Source organism: Pristis pectinata, chromosome 11, assembly GCF_009764475.1.
Source record: "Pristis pectinata isolate sPriPec2 chromosome 11, sPriPec2.1.pri, whole genome shotgun sequence".
NCBI classification, from domain to species: domain Eukaryota; kingdom Metazoa; phylum Chordata; class Chondrichthyes; order Rhinopristiformes; family Pristidae; genus Pristis; species Pristis pectinata.
In genome coordinates, this window is record NC_067415.1 from 63,385,069 (window position 1) to 63,406,709 (window position 21,641).

Genomic DNA, 21,641 nt, shown 5'->3' on the forward strand with positions numbered 1-21,641 from the left:
TTTCAGCATTGCCAAGAGAAGGCATGTAGATGAAAAATTGAAGGGACCAAGCATAGATACTTGAGACACACTGGAAGTAATTGTATGGGAACAGGGAGAGAAGCCATTGTAGGTGATTGAAACACACTATGATGCTGGAGGAACTCAGCAGGCCAGACAGCATCTGCGGAGAAAAGCAGGCGGTCAATGTTTTGGGTCAGGACCCTTCTTCAGGACTGAAGATAGGAAAAGGGGAAGCCCAATATATAGGAGGAAAAAGCAGAGCAGTGATAGGTGGACAATATAGGGGAGGTGGGGGTGGGGCACAGGCTGGTGATAGGTAGATGCAGGTAAGAGATAGGCAGGTGCAGGGGAGGAGGGGAGAGCAGATCCACTGGGGGACTGGTCAAAGGTAAGGAGAGAAAAGAAAAAAAAAGTAGGGTAGAAAGGCTGTTAGGCTGCAAGGTTCCAAGACAGTTTCAACTCCCCCTCCACACTATCACAGATATGTCAGACCTCGGCCTCCTCCACTGCCAGGAGAATTCCAAGCGCAAACTGGAGGAACAGCACCTCATTTTCCTTCTTGGAACCTTGCAGCCTAATGGCATGAACATTGAATTCTACCACTAAGTAATCTCCAGACCCCCCCACACCCATGCTTCTACATTTCTTCCCTTTCCTAACTTTTTTTTTTACTACACCCCCATTTTTTTCTCCTTACCTTTTACCCATCCCCTGGTGGATCTGATCTTCCCTCCTCCCCCACACCCGCCTATCTCTTACCTACATCTGCCTATCACTAACCTGTGCCTACCCTGCTTCCCCTCTATTGTCCAGCTATCACTGCTCTGCTTTTTCCTCCTATATATTGGGCTTCCCCTTTTCCTATCTTCAGTCTTGAAGAAGGGTCCTGACCCGAAATGTTGACCCCCTGCTTTTCTCCATGGATGCTGCCTGGCCTGCTGAGTTCCTCCAGCATCATGGTGTCTTTCATCTACATTCAAGCATCTGCAGTCCTTTGTTTCTCATTGTAGGTGATTTGCTGGCTACAGCTGGATTGTAAGCAAATGGCTTAATTCCATTCTCATTGTTTTGTCAAATTGGAGTATTGCAAAATAATTTGCTTATCCAGCTGGGTGAAAATGGATAGACATAAATCGGTATTTAGAGACGCACAAGTTAGTCGAGGACAGTCATGTCAGCATGGATAGAGTCACAGAACAGAAACAGAATGGAAACAATGTGTTCGGCCCAACATGTCCATGCCAATCAGTGACCCATCCGTATCAATCCCATCTTCTAGCATTTGGCCCATAGCTTTCAATGCCGAGGTGATTCATGTACTTGTCTAGACACCTCTTAAATGCTGTCAGCAAATCTGCTTCTACCACTCTCTCCGGGAGTCCATTCCAGGGACTCACCAAAATCTGATTGAAAAGGAGCCCCTCAGATCCTCTCTAAATCTTTTCACCCCCTTACGCTAACTCTAGTTCCTCTATTTTTATTCACCTCCAATAAGAGGAAAAGATTCCTGCAGTCTACCATATCTATACCACTCAGAATTTTAGATATCTCAATCATGTCCTCTCTTAACCTCCTCTGCTCCAGGTAAAATAGATCTAGCCTCTCCAGTCTCTCCTCATAACTAAAACAATCCATCTCAAGCAACATCCTAATGAATCCCCTCTGCAAACTCTCCAGCACTATCACATCCTTCCTATAGTGTGGGGACTAGAAAAGCACTCAGTACTCCAGCTAGGTCTGACTAAGGTTTTATAAAGTTGGAGCATAAGCTTCATGCTCTTGCATTCACTGCCCCAACTAATGAAGGCCAGCATCCAACCTGCCTTCTTAATCACATTCTTTACCTGAGCTGCCACTTTCAAAGATCTGTGGACTTGCACACTGAGGTCCCTCTGTTCCTCAATAGTCCTAATGACCTTACCATTCATGGTGTATGTCCTAGCCTCAATAATACTCCCAAAATGCATCACCTCACATTTATCAAGATTAAACTCCATCTGCCATTTCTCAGCCCATTACGCCAACACTTTGATATCACCCTGCAGCCTCCATACTGTCAACAACTCCACCAATGTCATCAGTGAACTTACCTATCATGCCACCTACCTCCACATTCAAATCATCCACGTTTATTACAAACTGTAAGGATCCAGCACTTATCCCTTTGGAAGACCGAAAGTCACAGGCATCTAATCACAAATGCAAACCATCACCCTCCTATTGCCAAGCCAATTTTGGATTCAATTTGCCACTTGCCTTTGTTCCCATGGGATATGTTAAGAAAAAATAGTGTCTGGTAAACTTAACTGAATTTTTTGAGGAACATTAAGTATACTTTAACAAGCTGTTTGATAGTGTGCCATGGGCATATTGAACAAGAAAAAAAATGTGGTCCATGTGGTCTTTTTATACATCATAAATTTACTATAATTCATGATGAGCAGCCCAACCAGCCTCTGTGTGTTTATCATCCCCACAAATATTCTATGTACCTACACTATTACTCTATTATTTTCTTTGATTTCAATTAATTTTCTAATCCATTCCTAAATATTGATAGACTCCTTTAACAACTAATTATCATTATGCATTCACAACTATGTGTAAAGAATGCTTTATCCTGCTCTCTGACAAAAATCTCTTACATTTAATTCTAAAGCAAAACTCAATCACTGGAAAAAGGAATACCTTGAAATTCTGTCATGTATCCAAACTTTTTGTGTGATTTGCAATAGAATTTTCCATCTGTACTTTCTATGCCAGTAATGCACTTCCTAAGGTTCTCCATGCATATAATGCACATACAATAGATACACAGGCCTCTGGGAATGCACAGTGTCTTCAAATGGTATGATACACCTGTTTTGATGTCACTTGCAACTACACCATGAGTAGCATCAACTTCAAACACTGAAACTGGAAGACTGAAGCCTGCTTCAGGGTTGCTTCAAGAGTGTCACCTTACTTGGGCACTGCCAGAGAATCCAAGGATCCATCATCTTTGACATTTTACTTTTCAAAGCATACTATGTTAGTTCTGCTGGTCATTAATCTCTTTTCTCTTCCTCAGCAGTACCCTGTGATTGATGACAACTTTTTTTGAAAAAATATTCTCCCAGAGGGTTGTGAATTTGTGGAATGCACTGCCTCAGAGGGCAGCGGAGGTCAATTCTCTGGGCACTTTCAAGAAGGAGCTAGATAGGTTTCTTATAGATAGGGGAATCAAGGGATATGGGGACAAGACAGGAACAGGATATTGATTGTTGAGGATCAGCCATGATCTCAAAATGGCGGTGCAGACTCGAAGGGTCGAATGGTCTACTTCTGCTCCTATTGTCTAAGCACACCCATCCATCCTCAGTATTGTATTAAGTGCCCATAGAAGTAAACCCAATTTAACACGCCAATATTTGTTCTTTTAATGAAACAGCCCACAGATTGAATTCTATGCTGCTCATGAAGTGAGTATGGCTGAGTGGCAGAATAACAATCTTGAATGCGTGTTTAACAAAAGGAAAAATGTTTAGCATGTACCAAGCAAAATTTACAGCTGATTATAGGTAAGAGTATTAAAAGTTACAGAACTAAGATGTGTGGACGAAGTTAAGATACAGTACAGTTATGATCTAATTAAATGTTGGAACTGTTTGAAGGGGCTCACATTCAAAGGGGTTTATGCTCCATGTTCGTTTCTACATTGTACCTGTCCAAATGATGGAACAGACTAATTACCAACAAGCAATCAGAGAAAAGGAGGAAAAAAAGTCCAGAAAAAGAATATAGTTGAAAAAAGAAATCACGCAATGTAAGATAGTTACCGACAAATCCAACATGGAATATTTCAGCAACTTTTTCAGAAAATGGGTTGGAAGTGTGGAATTTGCTACCAGTGATATTTTGGGGAAGACTACATACAAGGACCACATTAAATCATGGCATAGGAATAGATGAAAATATGTGCATCAGAAATACTAATAACTGGAGTGAATAAATAATGTCTTTTCACTATAAAGATATTTGCTGATGAATGCGAAATGTTTAATTCCATTCACAACATTTTAGATAATAAAGCAAACATGGCTGAGTTTTGTGAGATCTGGACAACATACAAGGATGGACTGATGCACATAACTTTCACACCACACAAGTGCCAGGTAATGACCATCTGAAACTAGAGATTCTAACTACCAGTTATTTGCATTATCTTTATCATTGCCAGGCACCCCACCAAAAATATAACTGGACAAGCCAACAAGAGTAGGTCAGAGGCCAGATATTCTGCAACTCATAATTCACCTCCCTATTCCTCAGAGTCTTTCCCTTATCTCTGTGTCACATCAGGAAATATGATCAAATACTCTCCACTTACTTGGATGAGTTCAGTTCAACATCACTTGATACAGGAAACAGTCAGCAAGAGTGCACCCCATTCATCATTCTTCCTCTGACACCATGGATTGCAGACTGCAGTCTGCCATTTACAGTGGCATGCAAAAGTTTGGGCACCCCGGTCAAGATTTCTGTTACTTAACAGTTGGAGAGGTGTTCTTTTCATGAAATTCTGCACCCTTTTTTCTCCAAACTTTCCTGCATCCTCACCACAAAATTCAGCGTCAGAAGTTTGCAAAGGAACATCTAAACAAGCCTGATGCATTTTGGAAACAAGTCCTGTGGACTGATGAAGTTAAAATAGAACTTTTTGGCCGCAATGAGCAAAGGTATGTTTGGAGAAAAAAGGGTGCAAAATTTCATGAAAAGAACACCTCTCCAACTGTTAAGCACAGGGGTGGATCGATCATGCTTTGGGCTTTTGTTGCAGCCAGTGGCACGGGGAACATTTCACTGGTAGAGGGAAGAATTAATTCAATTCTGCCAGCAAATTCTGGAAGCAAACATCACACCGTCTGTAAAAAAGCTGAAGATGAAAAGAGGATGGCTTCTACAACAGGATAACGATCCTAAACACACCTCAAAATCCACAATGGACTACCTTGAGGCACAAGCTGAAGGTTTTTCCATGGCCCTCACAGTCGCCTGACCTAAACATCATCAAAAATCTGTGGATAGACCACAAAAGAGCAGTGCATGCAAGACGGCCCAAGAATCTCACTGAACTAGAAGCCTTTTACAAGGAAGAATGGGTGAAAATCCCTCAAACAAGAATTGAAAGACTCTTAGCTGGCTACAGAAAGCATTTACAAGCTGTGATACTTGCCAAAGGGGGTGTTACTTAGTACTGACCATGCAGGGTGCCCAAACTTTTGCTTCGGGCCCTCTTCCTTTTTTGTTATTTTGAAACTATAAAAGATGGAAATAAAAAAAGTAATCTTGCTTAAAATATTAAAGAAATGTGTCATCTTTAACTTTATGCCTTTTGGAAATCAGGTCATCTGCTTAGCTATTCACAGTAACAGAAATTTTGACCAGGGGTGACCAAACTTTTCCATGCCACTGTATATACTGTACTGCTGCAAGTTATCAAGGCTTCATTTAGCAGCACCTCTCAAACCATTCATTCCAACATCCCAGAAAGACAAGGGCAGCAGCCACTTTGAAACACCACCACCTACAAGTTCTCTTCAAGTCACACATTGTTCTACAAACATACTGCAATTTCTTCACTGTTGGGTTCAACTAGTGGAATTTCCTGTCCAGGAATGCTGCAAGAGAATCTTCTTTAGATGATCTGCAGCAGTACACAAATGTGGCTGATCAACACCTTCGACGAAATAGGAACAGGAAATAAATATTGGCCTTGCCAGTGAAGCTGATAATCCCAGAAACAGGTAACAATGAAAAATCCTATTAATTCTCAATGTCTGAGTTTAGACCACCAAGCAAGGTGAAGAGGGTTCTCTTCATGTGGAACCATATGCCAGAACTCATCATTATCATGGTACTGAACAAAAATAAAATAGTATAGAAAAAATGTCTGTAGCCTCACAATTATGTTAATTCTGAAGCAGTTTCATATTTCCAAAGGGGCTGGGCAGTGAAAATGATGCCTTATTATGTCTTATGATAACATCAAGCATGCTGAACAGCCAATCAGACTGAAGAATTCTCAGACGTAATATCCATAGCGAAAAAAGCACTAATTTTATTTAACTTTTAAACATTCTGCAGAAAGTGAAATAGAAATCAGGGCATATATATGGATTGAGAAACAACTTTAAATATCAGAAGCTATGGAAATACTTTAAAACTGTGTTAGAGTCACATAGCACAGAAACTGGCCCTTTGTTCCACCATGTCAATGCCAACTGTCTATCACCCATCTATACTATTCCAATTACAAGCACCTGGTCAATAGCCTTCTGTGCCTTGGTGATTCAAGTGTTCATCCAGATGCTTCTTACTCTCACCTTAAACCTCTGCCCTCTGATTTTAGACATCTCCATTATGGGGAAAAATTTCTCATTATCCACCCTATCTTTGTTCGGCATGTTCTTTAAATCCCCCAGCAAAATCTCAACCCACTTATTCAACATTTAATTATTTCCATTGATCTTTACAGCAAGTATGGGGTACAAAAATGAAATTCACATGATTCCATATTGATTGCATCTGTGAAGACTAAAACGGCATGGAAGAGTGGCAGCAACTTTCCAATATTTGCATTTAACTGTGCATATGCTGATGCCATAAGTGAATTTCACAGAATAATAGAAGTGAAAACTAATTGCTTTGCTACAATTACAAATGCATATTCCAGATCAATGTTTTGATGAATGTCAATGCCAAAAAGAGTGAAATACATTTCCCTCTTATTGCCTAAGCATCAAATAACATAGGTTAGAATTCCGATTTGACAAGCAATAAAAACTTCCATTTGGTAAATCATCTCAAGAAGCTCAACAGAAACAATTAGCAAACAAACTTCACATTTCAAACCAAACAAGATGAAAGCAGGTGATCAAAAACTTGGTCAAAGAGCTAGATTTGAGAGAATGAGTATCATAGTGTTTGAAGGAACAGGGAACACAAGCACAAGTATGAAGAATGATGGTGAGTAGTAAGAGAAGAGGAATGCTTTCAATAAGAGACTTGTCTTTTATCCCAGTGGGAAGGTGAGGCTGTGTTGCCAGAAAAATGTGAGAATTTTTGTGTTGTGATGGCCACTGACTCAGCAGAAAGGTGAATAAATGACAAGCAGGCTTGGTTTCTCCTCAAAGTAAAGAATAAAGAACACTTGAATATGTTGGTGGAATATAGTATTAATGGTAGGACTCTTGGCAGTGTGGAAGATCAGAGGGATCTTGGGGTCAGAGTCCATAGGACGCTCAAAGCAGCTGCGCAGGTTGACTCTGTGGTTAAGAAGGCATATGGTGTGTTGTCCTTCATCAATAGGGGAATTGAATTTAGGAGCCGTGAGGTATTGTTGCAGCTGTATAGGTCCCTGGTCAGACCCCACTTGGAGTATGGTGCTCAGTTCTGGTCGCCTCACTACAGGAAAGATGTGGAAGCCATAGAGAGGGTGCAGAGGAGATTTACAAGGATGTTGCCTGGAATGCGGAGCATGCCTTACGAAAGCAGGTTGAGGGAACTCGGCCTTTTCCCCTTGGAGAGACGGAGGATGAGGGGGGACCCGACTGAGGTGTATAAGATGATGAGAGGTATTGATCGGGTAGATAGTCAGATGCTTTTCCCCAGGGCTGAATTGGTGGCCACAAGAGGACATAGGTTTAAGGTGCTGGGAAGTAGATATAGAGGAGATGTCAGGGGTAATTTTTTTACCCAGAGAGCGGTGAGTGCGTGGAATGGGCTGCCAGAAACGGTGGTGGAGGCTGATACGATAGGGTCTTTCAAGAGACTGTTAGATAGGTATATGGAGCTCAGTAAAATAGAGGGCTATGGGTAAGCCTAGTAATTTCTAGGGTAGGGGCATGTTCGGCACAGCTTTGTGGGCCGAAGGGCCTGAATTGTGCTGTAACTGTTCTACGTTCTATTTCTATCTTCAGTTGTTGATCATATTCAAGACACGTGGATAGATAGTGAGAATAAAACAACAAAGTCGAGCTCATGCAAAGTTTCATCATGATCATACTGAATGGCAGAGCAGGGTCAAGGATACATACAACCTACTCTTATTTCATGTTTTAGTGGGTGAGGTGGAGTCCAAGATGGATGATGTTATGGAGGTAGAAGATGGTGGTCTTGGTGACGGGAGGATATGTGATGCTGAAAGCTTATCTAAGGGTCAAGGAGAACTTAAATTCAAAAGAACCTAATTGGCTCTAAAGTGCTTCAGAAGCTCTTGAAAGGGTGCTGTATCAGAAACATGGCCAATAATCACCCCCAAGCATTTCTATGTCAATCAACTGTGAAACAAAGGAAGTGAGAACATCTGTACACGTGAAAGCTGGTCATTTGACCTCCTCTGTATGCTGATAAACACCAAGTGACACGGAGAGTCAACAGCAACACAAAAAAATTCTGCAGATGCTGAAATCTGGAGCAAAACACAAAAAGTGCTGGAGGAACTCAGCAGGTCAGGCAGCGTCATGTCGACTGTTTATTTCCCTCCATAGTTGCTGCCTGACCTGCTGAGTTCCTCCAGCGCTTTTTATGTATTGACACGGAGAGTACTATGGGGTTGCTTGACAAACTCAGTTTGGAATTTGGCAAGTTCAAAGAATGCTGAGTGGTGCGAATTGCTGCCGCAACTTACCAGTTAGTGGCAGGCACATATTAGGTTAGAGATTCAAGCCCTATGAGATTAAAGTTTATTTATCTGTTTGTTTTTAATTACTTTTTTCCCTCCCCATTATCCACAACAGTACACAGGTTGTGGAGGGAATAAAGGTTTAGGATGGTATATAGGGTGCCAATAAAGCAGGCTGTTTTGTCATTGATGATGTCAACGGAACTGCACTCATTCAGGCTAGTGGAAAGTATTCTATGCTCTCCTGACTTGTGTTTTGCAGATAGTGGAAAGGGTATGGGGTGACAAGGTGTGAGTTCTTTCCACAGAACACCTAACCTTTGAACTGTTCTTGTAGTCACACTATTTATATAGCTGATCCAGGTTAGTCTTTGATCATTGGTAAACCCCAGTACATTAATAATGTGGGACTTGATTATAATGATGTGAATGTATGTCAAAGGGAGGTAGTCAATCTCTTGTCAGAAATGGTCACTGCCTGGCATTTTTGTGGCATAGGCTACTGACATGTCCATGCCTGAATGTTGTCTAGGTCTTGTTGCACAAAGGCATGAACTACTTCATTTGCTGAGGACTTATAGTAATAAAGTCGAATGTTGCACAATTATCTGCTAAAGTTCCCCTTTTTGACCTTAGGTCTTTGAAGCAGCTGAAGATGATTGGGCCTAGGACACCCCCAAGGAATTCCTTCAGTGGTGTCCTCAGACTGAGATGTTTGACTTCCAACAAACATAACCACCCTTTTGTGTTAGGTAATAGCCCAACCACAAGAATGTTTTCCCTTTGATACAGCGCCCCGACATCATTTTGATTCAACGTGGCGTCAAGGCCGGTCAATTACCCCTCACCTTAGAATTAATTTCTATGGTCCATATTTGGTCCAAGTCTGTGATGAAGTCCGGGAGCAGTGTTCCTGGAAAACTGAACTGGGTGCCAATAAGCAGGTTATTGGTGAGTAAGTACTGCCTCGTAGCACTGTTGATTACACCTTCCTGCTGTTGACTGAGAGTAGATGATTGGGCAATAATTAGCCAGATTGCACACCGTGCTTTTTGTAAACAAGCCACACTTAATTAATTTTCCACATGGATAGATGCTAGGTTGTAACTTAACTGGAACAGGTTGGTTAGAGGCAAGTCTGGAGTACAAGATTTCAGTACAAGAGTCAAACATTGACTGGTCCCACAGCCTCTCTGTATTCAGCATTCTCAGCTGCTTCTTGATATTACATTAAGTGACTTAACTGGCTGAAGCCTGATACTGTGATAGTGCAAATTGATGGAGGAACTCAAGAAGGATCTTCCATGGCACTTCTGGCTGAAGATGTTTGCAAATATTGCAGCCTCATCTTTACAATTCATATTCAGTACCTCATCACAATGGAGTGGGGATATTCTTGTAGCCTCTTCCTCATGTTAGCTGATCAGCTGACCACCACTATTCATGATTAGATGCAACAGAACCATAGAGCCCTGGTCTGGTCCATTGATCACAAAGTCACTTAATTAATTGAATACTGCTTTTATCATTATGCAAGCATGCATTTTGTCATGTTGCAGCTTGGTTGGTACCTCATTTTTAGGCAAGCCACATTCTACTCCTACCATGCCCTTCTGCACTCCTCAGTGAAACAGCTTGATTGTAATACAGTCACAGAGTCATAAAGAGATACAACATAGAAAAAGGCCACCTGGCCCTCCTAGTCTATGTCAGCCATCAACCACCCATTTAAACTAATCCAATCCCAACCCATTTTCTCCCCACAAGGTTAATGGCAAGATATTGAATATGCTGGTGCTTAAGATCACAGATTGTGGCGATGTACATTTCTGCTGCTGCTGATGGTCCTTATCATCTTATTAATGCCAGATATGCTTGACTGTGATGACACACAATATAATGGAGGGTGTTCTCAAACTGTAAACAGACTGGTCTCCATAGGATGGGTGGCTGGTTGGTTACTTCTACCAGTAATATCAGGGACAAATACAACTGCCACAGGACAAGGTCAAGTAGATTTAACACTTATTAGTTCACACATTGCCTAATGCAGACCCAATTAAGCACCTATGTCCTTCAGGGATTGGCCAGTTCAGTCAGTTGTGGTGTTACCAAGCCAGTCTTCGTACTGGACATTGAAGTCCCCACCAGAGTACATTCTGTGCTTTTGCTTCTGTCAGTGCTTTTTCCAAGTGTTGCTTAACATGGAGGGTCAGTGATTCATCAACTGAAGGATAATGGTATGTGGAAATCAGGAGGTTTCCTTGCTAGGTTTGTTCAAAAGTCACAAAACTCCATGCAATCTGGAGTCAATGCTGAGGACTCCCAGGGCTACTTCCCCCTCCATTGTGCTGCCAGCTCTGATGGATCAGACTTGCAAGGCTCATCATTGCTAATGGCAACTATTTTTTAAATTTCAGATTGGTAACTGGATTGAAATTCCACAGCTGCAATGAAGGGATTTTAACTTATTTATTAGTCCAGGCCTCTTTGGGTACTCAGCTTGTAACTTAACTTCTGCATTACCAATAAGTTGATCTGAATATAGAATTAGTTAAGAAAGCAGCCAGTATTGGTTCTTCCCAGCTTATGAATGCCTGACTTATGTACAACCTATACACACAAGCATGAGTGTTTGGGATACCAGCCAGATGAATATGCTGGCTGCTGCATCTTCTGCCATGTGGGAAGTCAGTTCGCGACCCCATTTCCGGCTTGTGAACTGTCCAGGTTACGAACAGTTCTCAGGAACAAAACACTGCTGTAACCTGGGGAGGACCTGTAAGTGAACAATTACTTCTACAGACCACAGGGATATTTCTCAGTGGTCAGTATGAAGACCTTTTTTTTTAATATTAAAAACTGCTATTTGGGCATACTAATCGTAAGTTCAAATCCTGCAGGAGATGTGAAATTTATAAACAATAAGTAAGGTAGCAAGACTTCAGGAACATAGAGGGAAAGCTGAACTGGGAAGACGCATGGAAAAACTTAACACAGTGTTAAAAAAGCAAAAAACAAACTGCTGGAGTCAATGAGTCAGTGGAGGGAAATGAATAGTTGACATCTCAGGTCGAGAGCCCTTATCTGGACTGCCTCTACAGTCTCTTGTGTCTACAAGGTGTGAAAAGATACATTGGTAGATAGAATAAAATAATATGAACTAAATGATATAAATATTTGAAATGTTGCAAAATAATGCAGGAATCTGGGTGTACATACACTTTTTTTAAAACATCAACACAACATTCAAAAGGCTATTTTTAAAAAAAAATGGTGAACTTGGGCATTAATAATGAAGGAATACTACGGAAAAGTGCTAAATCTATGAAAAAAATGACAGTCAGCCTCAGCTGTAATACTGTAGGTACATCACTTCCGAAAGGAAGCTAAGGCTTTGCAGACTACAAACTTTGAGTAAGGTAATGCTAAGTCATTGGGGGACCCAATTTTTTCCCCATAAGCAAACAAAAATATGAAACTTTATAAGTGTTCAAAATCCTAAACTGTTATAGAAATAGCAAATAGGAGTAGTAGATTATTCAACCCTTTGAGCATGCTCTGCCATTCAATAGGATCATGGCTGATCTTCTTGTCAGTGTCATATTCCCACCCTCTCCCCACATCTCTCATTCCCTCGTGTTTAGAAAACTTTCTCCTTAAACTTGGGTTCCACAGCTTTCCACGGTAGAGTATTTCACAGGTTCACCATGTTCTGAGTGAAGAAATTTCACTTCATCTCACCATCTATGTCCTATCCTGTATGCTGAGATTGTGACTCCTGGTTCTAGACCTCCATTTTGAGACTTTCCAGTCAGGGGAAATAACCTCCCAGTACCCATAACTGCCTAGCCCTAATAGGATTTTTATATTTTTTGGTATGATCTCTTCTCATTCTTCTAAACTCCAGTGAACATAAGCACAGTTGATTCAATCTCTCTTCATACAGCAGTTTTAGCATCCCAGGACTAGGCCTGGTGAAGGTTTGTTGCACTTCACGAATCCCTTCTTAGGTAAGGAGACCAAAATTGCACACAATACTCCTGGTGTAGTATAATTGTGTCATAGTGGAGACATACTCAGGTCTATTACTGTTGGGATGGTCCATGAGGGTCCTGATATAGTGAGAACTCAGATACTTTGACATTGACATCTCCATTCTGAGTGAGACTCAATGGACAGGAGGTGGCCAGGTTGAAGAACAAGGGATAAACCAACGAATGTTGTCCTTACAGACTGAGAATGAGCTTGTCAGAGAGCACCTCGCAAACAACCCAAGTATTCCACACCTACAGGAGTTGCAGAATGCCCAAAGCTCATAGGCTGCCCTGAAATCAGTCACTATTAGCACTAATAGAACATAGAACAGTACAGCACAGGAACAGGCCCTTCTGCCCACAATGTTGTGCCGAACTAATTAAATTAGTAATCAAAATCTAATGAAGAGACTGTTGGCTTCTCTAACAAGAAGATACAAGACTGATTTGATGGGAATGACCTGGAATAACCACAGATGTTAGGTGTTCCTAGATTGGAAGCTCTACCTTTCCAAGGAAAAGAAACAGCTCTAAAGAATCTGAAGCCAGAGATTCAGCAGAAACCTTGAGACCTAAAGGTGGAATGAGAAAGTGCAGAAGACTCAGCAGCTTACTGACAGTTATGATAAGTGTGGTTTCTTCAGCATTGCAAAAGCTACCTATAGCACCAAAACCCAAGGCCCCATCCCACTATGAGCCAGGAATTAGGGATGAACTCATCAGGGACAGAAAGGATGTCAACCCACACTGGAAGAACACTTGCAAGATCTGCTCAACCATGACACTGTTCTTGACATGAGAGAACCAGACTCCATCATACAGCAGCCTATCCAGGATAGCCTTACCATCACAACTGACCAGCAAGAAGTCACAAACAGATAACACAGCTCAGCCCAAAATAAATGATTTAGAAAAAGATAGTAACCTTACTAAAATGCTAAAACTCAGCAGTGAAGAATCACAATCACAATCCATAGTATCATCGCCCACATATGGAAAGGAGAATATTCCAGGGCACCTCAAAAAAAGTCAGATTATAGTAACTACAAAGTGGTATCCCAACTGTCTACCAAAGGGAAAGTCAATGCCACAGTCCTCCTCAATTACCTTTTCTCAGTGGTCAAAGAGCTGCCATCTGACATAGTAAATGCAGGCTCACTCTTAAGCTTTAAGAATAAATTGGATAGATACATAGGTGGGAGAGGTCTGGAGGGTTATGGACAGGGTGCAGGTCAATGGGACTAGCGGAATAAGGTTTCAGCACAGACTAGAAGGGCCGAATGGCCTGTTTTCTGTGCTGTAGTGTTCTATGATTCTATGGTTCTAAGAAATATTATTTATCTTTTCCAACATAAATTTCATGAAAGCAAATTTTAATTCTGTATTGTAGCGACCTACCTCCGAAGCAAACGAACCGGCTCTGAGAACGGAGCATGTGTCGGCAGGAAGGCCATAAACAAAATGGCGCTGGGCCTTCTTCTTTGACAGAGAGGAGAGAAAGCCGACGCGCGGGAAGAGTTCGGTGACGTACCGTGTGCATCAGTTCCACCCGGAGAGGGCGGGGTCTGTATTGGGTTTAAAAGCTAGCACGGGTAGTTGAAAAATAAATCAGTCTCGAGTTCAGACCTCCGACTGCGTGTTTCATTCTTAGCTCAGTGCATAGCACCTCACTACATTGGTGACCCGACGGTCCAAACGGGATTCAGCTGTTCACGTAGTTTCACTTAAACTGCCAACTTTCTGGACGCTGCGGCCCCAACTGTGGTTTGATCAAGCAGAGGCCCAGTTCCAGATTCGACAGATATCTTCCGACTCCACGCGCTACTATTATATGGTGAGCTCCCTAGACCAGGAGACGGCCGCCCAGGTCGCGGACTTCATTCAGTCGCCCCCGAAGGAAGGCAAGTACGTAGCATTCAAAGCGCTGCTCATAAGGACCTTCGGCCTCTCACGGCGGAAGCGCGGCGCCTGCTTGCTGCACCTGGACGGCTTGGGGGACAGGCCACCGTCCACGCTAATGAACGAAATGCTGGCCCTGGCTGACGGACACAAGCCCTGCCTCACGTTCGAGCAGGCGTTTCTAGAACAGCTGCCCGATGACATACATCTGCTACTCGCTGATGCGGATTTCAGTGATCCCCGGAGGGTGGCGGCCCAGGCAGACGTGCTATGGAAGGCCAAGAGGGAAAGCGAGGTGTCCGTCGCACAGATCAACAGGACACGTGCCCAACAGCAGACCAGACCAGGCCCGGCAACAGAGCGCGTGCAACCTAGAGGTAGGAGTGAGGGAGCCAACGTTCAGTGGTGTTTCTACCACCAGCGGTGGGGTGCAGAAGCCCGCCAGTGTAGCCCGCCCTGTGAGCTCCCAGGAAACGCCGAGGCCAGCGCCACTGATGGCTACGGCGGCTGGCCACCAAGACAGCCTTTTGTTCGTCTGGGACAAACAATCGGGACGCCACTTCTTGGTCGACACTGGAGCAGAAATCAGCGTTTTACCCCCGACGGGACATGACACCTGCAACAGGGAGCCAGGGTCCACCCTCAGGGCCATGAATGGCAGCACAATACAAACTTACAGCACCCGCACAGTGCAGCTGCAGTTCGGTGCCAGCCAGTTCACGTGGGACTTCACACTAGCCGCTGTGGCCCAGTCACTCCTAGGGGCGGACTTCTTGCGGGCCCACAGCCTACTGGTTGACTTACGCGGGAAAAGACTGGTACATGCCAAGGCTTTTCAAATGTTCTCCTTGGGCAAAGCCAAGTTGCCGGCCCCAAACCTGGACTCCGTCACGCTATCGGACAACGAATTCACCAGAATCCTGGTGGATTTCCCATCGGTTCTGGCACTGCAGTTCACGGCAGCCATACCCAGACACAGAGTACAGCACCACATCCCGACCAAGGGACCACCTCTCCACGCCCGCGCACAACGGCTTCCTCCGGACAAGCTCCGCCTGGTGAAGGAGGAGTTCAAGCGGATGGAGGAATTGGAGATTGTACGGAGGTCCGACAGCCCATGGGCTTCCCCACTGCACATGGTGCCCAAAGCAGCTGGGGGCTGGAGACCGTGCAGCGACTACCGTCGGTTGAACGAGGCCACAACCCCAGACCACTACCCCGTACCCCACATACAGGACTTTGCAGCAAACCTGCACAGGGCGAGCATCTTTTCCAAGGTGGACCTCGTCCGGGGATACCATCAAATCCCGGTACACCCCGAAGACATCCCCAAGACAGCGCTCATCACCCCATTCGGCCTGTTCGAGTTCCTCCGGATGCCTTTCGGCCTGAAGAATGCCGCACAGACGTTCCAGTGGCTGATGGAAGCTGTCGGGCGTGACCTAGACTTCGTGTTCATCTATTTAGACGACATCCTCATAGCCAGCCGCAATCGCCAGGAACACCTGTCCCATCTCCACCTGCTCTACTCCCGCTTCAGTGACTTTGGCCTCACCATCAACCCAGCCAAGTGCCAGTTCGGGCTCGACACCATCGACTTCCTGGGCCACAGAATTACCAAAGACGGGGCAACTCTCCTGCCCACCAAGGTAGACGCGGTCCGCCACTTCGCCCGCCCCAACACAGTCAAAGGCTTGCAGGAATTCGTTGGTATGGTCAACTTCTACCACCATTTCCTCCCCTCGGCAGCGCAAGTCATGCACCCTTTGTTCACCCTGATGTTGGGTAAAGGCAAGGACATCACTTGGGACGAAGAGGCCACGGCCGCTTTCGTTAAAGCCAAAGAAGCCTTGGCAAATGCCGTGATGCTGGTGCACCCCAGAATGGACGCTCCAACCACCCTCACAGTGGACGCGCCCAACACAGCAGTCGGTGGGGTGCTGGAACAATCCATCGAGAGGCACTGGCAACCCCTAGTGTTCTTCAGCAGGCACCTGCGGCAACCTGAACTCAACTATAGTGCTTTCGACCGGGAGCTGTCAGCACTTTACCTGGCAATCCGGCATTTCACGTACTTTTTAGAGGGCAAGCCGTTCACCGCATTCACGGACCACAAACCATTGACCTTCGCGTTCACAAAGGCGTCCAATCCCTGGTTGGCCCATCAGCAGCGACATCTGTCCCACACCTCCGAGTACACGACGGACATCCAGCATGTCTCGGGAAAGGACAATGTCATGGCGGACGCACTCTCCAGGCCAGCTATCCAGACCCTGTCCCAGGGAGTGGACTACGCAGCGCTAGTGGAGGCACAGCAGACAGACGAGTTGCCCAGCTACGGAACTGCAGTCTCGGGTTTGCAGCTGCAAGAGTTCCTAGTAGGCCCAGGTGGGAGGATCCTCCTATGCAACATAGCTACCGGCCAACCTCGCCCCATCGTCCCAGCAGCCTAGCGGCAGCAGGTTTTCAACTCCATACATGGTTTGGCACACCCATCCATCAGGACAACCGTCCGGATGGTCTCCAGCAGGTTCGTGTGACACGGGCCCCGCAAACAGGTCAGCAAGTGGGCCAAAACATGCGTGCAGTGCCAAACAGCCAAGGTGCAGTGGCACACCAAAGCACCGCCGCAGCAGTTCAAGCCCACCCACCGGAAGTTCGACCACATTCATGTGGATGTCGTGGAGCCCCTGCCTGTGTTGAGAGGAGCAAGGTACCTCCTAACTATGGTCGACCGATTCACAAGATGGCCAGAGGTGGCCCCACTCACTGACACCACCACCGATTCCTGCGCCCGAGCGCTGATCGCAACCTGGGTAGCACGCTTCGGGGTACCGGCCCACATTACCTCCGACAGAGGCGCCCAGTTCACCTCCAGCTTGTGGTCGGCCGTGGCCAACCTGTTGGGAGCACGTTTGCACCACACAACCGCCTACCATCCACAGTCGAACGGGTTGGTGGAACGCTTCCACCGCCACTTGAAGTTGACTCACATGGCCCGCCTGAAAGGGCCTAACTGGGTGGACGAGCTCCCCTGAGTCCTGCTGGGAATCCGCACAGCACCCAAAGAGGATCTGCACACCTCATCGGCCGAACTGGTGTACGGCGCACCCCTGGTCATCCCAGGAGAGTTCATACCAGCCCCAAGGGGGCAGGAAGAAGAACCAGCAGCAGTCCTGGACAGGCTACGCGAGAAGCTTGGCAACCTGGCCCCCGTACCGACTTCACCACATGGACAAACCCCGACCTGCGTACCCAAGGACCTGCACAACTGTAAGTTTGTTTTTGTTCGAAGGGATGTGCAGCGGACACCCCTACAGCGGCCATATGAGGGACTATTCAAAGTGCTGAGGAACAACGGGTCCACATACGTTCTGGACACTGGGGGGAAAGAGGAGGTTTTCATGGTAGACTGGCTCAAACTGGCCCATGTGGACGTTGCAGACTGTCGAGGCTCAGGCTCCATGGTGCAGAGGCAGACCGCCCAAGCAGCGACTATCCCAAACTGTGGACTTTGGGAGGGGTATTGCTGGTTCTGTGGGGGGGGGGGGAAGGTGATCACGTAGCCACCTACCCCCAAAGCAAACGAACCGGCTCCAAGAACGGAGCGCGCGTCGGCATGAAGGCCCTGCAGCAAAATGGCGCCGGGCCTTCTTCTTTGACAGAGAGGAGAGAAAGCCCGCGCGCAGGAAGAGTTCGGTGACGTACCGTGGGCGTCACTTCCGCCCGGAGAGGGCGGGATCTGTTTCGGGTTTAAAAGTTAGCGTGGGTAGTTGAAAAATAAATCGGTTTCGAGTTCAGACCTCCGACTGCGTGTTTCATTCTTAGCTCAGTGCATAGCACCTCGCTACAGTATCTCAAATTTTTGGGCAGTGATTTGTGAATTCTGCACGGACGAATTTCTGTTACCTGAACGGCTATAACACGGAGGTCAGGTGCATTTAGGTTAACTGTTTTCTCTCTGCCCCCTTTTTCAAGTTCTGAAATTATAGCTGCCATCCTCCAATCTGCAGGAGCCATAACTGACAGAATTTTGAAAGGTGCAACCAATGCATCCACTATTTTCACAGTTACCTCTTTAAGTACTGTGGGATGCAGATTATCAGACCCTGAGGATTTCAATCTCATTAATTTTTTTAACACTATTTTTGTTAAATATAGTAATTTACTTTACGTTCTCCTTTACTTTGGACTCTTGGTTCCCTAGCATTTCTGGGAAGTTACTTGTATCCTCTTTCATGAAGATCGGACAAAAGTAGTTTTTGATTGCCCTAGAAGTGTAAATTAGAAGAAATTGTTTCTAAGAGTAGAAAGATCAGAAATGAGATGACACTGACTTAGAATGATTGCTTCTAGTTCTTCGCCAATACTTGTAATATACAAAGCTGTAAACCCCAGAGCTGAGAAACAGAAACTATCAAAGGTTCTAAAATATCAAAGGTAACTCTTTATTCAAAAAGGGAGACGGAAAGCAGGAAACTACACACCACACAGCTTAACATCAGGGGGAAATATTACAACTAGTATTAAAGACATTATAACAAAATATTTAGAAAAAAAATCAAGGAAACCAGGCAAATTCAGGATGGTTCTGTGAAATGGAAATCAAGTTTGACTAATTTATTGGAGTCCTTTAAAGAAATAACACGTGAGACCGTAGACAAAGGGAAACCAGAAGGCATTCGATTAGGTGCCACAGCAAAGACTACGGAAAATAAAAGCTCATGATATAGAGATGTAGCGATTGGTTTGCCAAAGGGATTGGTGCTGGAGCTTCAACTTATTACAATTCACATCCACTTGATTGGAGGTACTGAAGATATGCTAATCTTGCTGATAACACAAAGATAATTAGGAAGTTAAGTTGTGAAGGAGAAATAAGGATGCTACAAAGGGCTGTACACAAGTTTAGTGACTGGACAAAGATCTGGCAAATGAAGTATGATGGAGAAAAATGTGAAATCATCCACTTTGGCAGAGAAAGTAAAAAGCACGTTATCTATATGCTGAGTGATTGCAGAGTTCAAAGATGCAGAGGGATCTGGATGTCCCATGATTCACCAAAAGGCTGGTATGCAGGTACACCAAGTACAGAAAGCTAACACAATGCTATTGCACAGGGAATTGAATACAAACATAGGGAGATTATGCTTTAGTAACATAGAGCCCTGATGAGATCACATCTAGAGTACTACGTGCAGTATGAATTTCCTTATTTAAGGAAGGACGTTAATGGATTGAAAGTAATTCAGAGGTTTACTAGACTAATACCTGGAATGGGTGGATTGTCTCATGAGAAAATGTGGAACTGGCTAGGGTTGTATCTTCTGGAAATTAGAAGAGTGAGAGAGGACTTGACTGAAACATAAGATCTTGACAAGTCTTGTCAGGTGGATGTGGAGAGTAAGATTACTCTTATGGGAGAATCTAGAGTTAGAGGCTACTGTTTAAGTACAAGGGGTCACCCACTCAAGAAGGAAATGAAGCAAATTTATTGCCCTCAGTGTCACAAATCCTTGGATAGCGCAAACAGTTTTTGATTTACGTTTTTAGAGAAGGAAGATGTGGAAAGATAGTTGATTAGCAAGGTGGGTAAAAGATTACAGTGGGTGGATGGGAATGGAGGGCGGGGGGAACCAGAAAAAGGATGACGAAGTTAGTGGGGTGTCCAGATGGTACAGTTAAGGGTTGTGGGGAATCCAGATAGTGGGATTATCCAGATGGTGGTTTGGTTGAGGGAGGGGAAAGCGAATAAAAACACAGAAAATAGGAGCACAAGTAAGACATCTGGACCTTTGGGCCTATTCCACCATCCAACAAAATCATGGCTGATCATCCACTTCAGATAACCCACAATCCCTTTGTTACTTTCCCACTCTTACTGGTCTACAGGTTGCCTCTCCCCCTTTGTTCACCTTCTCAATCCCCCCCCCCCACATTACCTAGATTCATTACCTTTCCCCACCTTGTTCAACCTGCCCATCACCCACATGCCTATCTAATGTGCTTTTCTTCTCCCTTGACCCAACTTTCCTTTCCTCTCCCCATCTGCCCATCATTCTTCCTTTATCTGTTTCCACCTATCACCTACCAGCTTGTGTCTCAAGACTTCTCCATCACCTGGCTCCATCTGCCTATCATCCCCAAACTTGCTGGGTTCCACCTGTCACCCACCAGTCCCTGTCTCACCCCTCCCTCTCACCTCTTTATACTAGACAACTTCCCTCTAAACTCTCAGTCCTGATGCAGAGTTTTGACTGAAAATATCGACCGTTCCTTTGCGTCCACAGATGCTGCTTGACCTGCTGAGTTTTTCCAGCAGTTTGTCTTCTGATCCAGTTCAATAGCCCGTTCCCATTTTCCCCCATATGCCTTGATCTTTTTGACATTAAGAAATGTCTCTATTTCCTCAATATATTTAATGACTTGGCCTTCACTGCCTTCTGTGATGGAGAATTCTCCGGAAGAAGAACTTTCACCTGATCTCAGTTCAAAATGGCATGCCCCATATCTCGAGGCTGTGACTCCTAGTTTTGAACTCTCCAGCAGCCATCCCCATATCTGGTACTGTTAGATACTTCAGATTTTTATGAGATTTTCCTCTCATTCTTCAAAACTCCTGTGAATATGGATCAACCTAATTTCCCTTCACACATCAGTCTTGCCATCTGGAATCAGTCTGGTAAACCTTCGTTGCACCAACTCCATGGCAAGAAAATCCTCCCAAAGACACGGAAACCAAAACCACACACAAAACTCCAAATTGGATCTCACAACAGAAAGACATCCTTGTTCCTATAATTAAATCCTCTTGCAAAGAAGGCCAACATACCACTTGCCTTCCTAACAGCTTGCTCAACTTGAACACTTGCTTTCAGTGACTGGTAGCAAAAGCACTTATGTCTCTTTGCATCTTCCTTGTCCCCCAAACACCATTCAGATATGTCTTGTTGTTTTTAGCAGCAATGTGGATAACATCACTTTTATCTATTTTAAACTGCATCTGCCATTCATTTACCCACCTACCCATCTTGTGT

At 44.7% G+C, this 21,641-nt stretch overlaps 1 protein-coding gene across 7 annotated transcripts in view; it reads right to left on the minus strand.

Moving 5' to 3' along the window:
* The window catches only part of gpr180 (G protein-coupled receptor 180), a 98,332-nt gene that overhangs the window by 75,497 nt on the left and 1,194 nt on the right, over positions 1-21,641 (minus strand). The window lies entirely within an intron of this gene.